Source organism: Heteronotia binoei, chromosome 5, assembly GCF_032191835.1.
Source record: "Heteronotia binoei isolate CCM8104 ecotype False Entrance Well chromosome 5, APGP_CSIRO_Hbin_v1, whole genome shotgun sequence".
NCBI lineage: Eukaryota > Metazoa > Chordata > Lepidosauria > Squamata > Gekkonidae > Heteronotia > Heteronotia binoei.
This window is the reverse complement of record NC_083227.1, coordinates 6,496,007-6,497,481: the sequence shown is the minus strand read 5'-3', so window position 1 is coordinate 6,497,481 and position 1,475 is coordinate 6,496,007. Positions and strand designations below refer to the sequence as shown.

General features: G+C 57.8%; 1 protein-coding gene across 1 annotated transcript in view; it reads left to right on the top strand.

The window, feature by feature from the left end:
* The window catches only part of LOC132571610 (zinc finger protein 420-like), an 87,383-nt gene that overhangs the window by 43,871 nt on the left and 42,037 nt on the right, over positions 1-1,475 (top strand). The window lies entirely within an intron of this gene.

Genomic DNA, 1,475 nt, shown 5'->3' with positions numbered 1-1,475 from the left:
CTCTCCTCTGCTGCCCGAGGAGGGGGAAGCGAAAGCGGCTTACTTGAGCACTTCTCTTTCCGCTTGGAGCAGGGCATGACCCGGGGTAGGGGGCGGGCCACGCAGCGTCCCTCCCTGCAACTTGCCGCTTCGGGGAGGGGATTTCCCCGGGCAGCTGCTCCAGGGGCGCTCCAACTCACAGCCTCTTCCGTGCCTTTGCCTCCAGGGGGCCCTGGGATGGCAAAAGGGAAGACACCCCCCCCCCACCACCACCACCACAACCAGCCGTGCTGTGCTGCTGGAGCTGGCTGCCCACTTGCATCCGCCCCCCGGCGACATCAGGCAAGAAGAAGAAGAGGGTGATTTTGGATTTATATCCCGCCCTATACTCTGAAAGAGCCCCGCGGCGCAGAGAGTTAAAGCTGCAGTACCGCAGTCCTAAGCTCTGCTCACGACCTGAGTTCGATCCCCGGAGGAAGCTGGGTTTTCAGGTCGCCGGCTCGAGGTTGACTCGGCCTTCCATCCTTCCGAGGTCGGTCAAATGAGTCCCCCAGCTTGCTGGGGGGAAAGCGTAGATGACTGGGGAAGGCAATGGCAAACCACCTCATAAAAAGTCTGCCGTGAAAAACGTTGTGAAAGCAACATCACCCCAGAGTCGGAAATGACTGGTGCTTGCACAGGGGACCTTTCCTTTCCTGTACTCTGAATCTCAGAGCGGTCACAATCTCCTCTACCTTTCCCCTCCCCACCAACAACAAACACCCTGTGAGGTGGGTGGGGCTGAGAGTGCTTTTACACCAATTGCCCTTTCAAGGACAACCTCTGCGAGAGCTATGGGTGACCCAAGGCCATTCCAGCAGCTGCAAGTGGAGGAGTGGGGAATCCAACCCGGTTCTCCCAGATAAGAGAGCTATGGCTGACCCAAGGCCATTCCAGCAGCTGCAAGTGGAGGAGTGGGGAATCAAACCCGTTTCTCCTAGATAAGAGAGCTCTGGCTAACCCAAGGCCATTCCAGCAGGTGCAAGTGGAGGAGTGGGGAATCCAACCCGGTTCTCCCAGATAAGAGAGCTCTGGCTGACCCAAGGCCATTCCAGCAGGTGCAAATGGGGGAATGGAGAATCAAACCCAGTTCTCCCAGATAAGAGAGCTCTGGCTGACCCAAGGCCATTCCAGCAGGTGCAAGTGGAGGAGTGGGGAATCCAACCCGGTTCTCCCAGATAAGAGAGCTCTGGCTGACCCAAGGCCATTCCAGCAGGTGCAAGTGGAGGAGTGGGGAATCCAACCCATTTATCCCAGATAAGAGAGCTCTGGCTGACCCAAGGCCATTCCAGCAGGTGCAAGTGGAGGAGTGGGGAATCCAACCCATTTATCCCAGATAAGAGAGCTCTGGCTGACCCAAGGCCATTCCAGCAGGTGCAAGTGGAGGAGTGGGGAATCCAACCCGGTTCTCCCAGATAAGAGAGCTCTGGCTGACCCAAGGCCATTCCAGCAGCTGC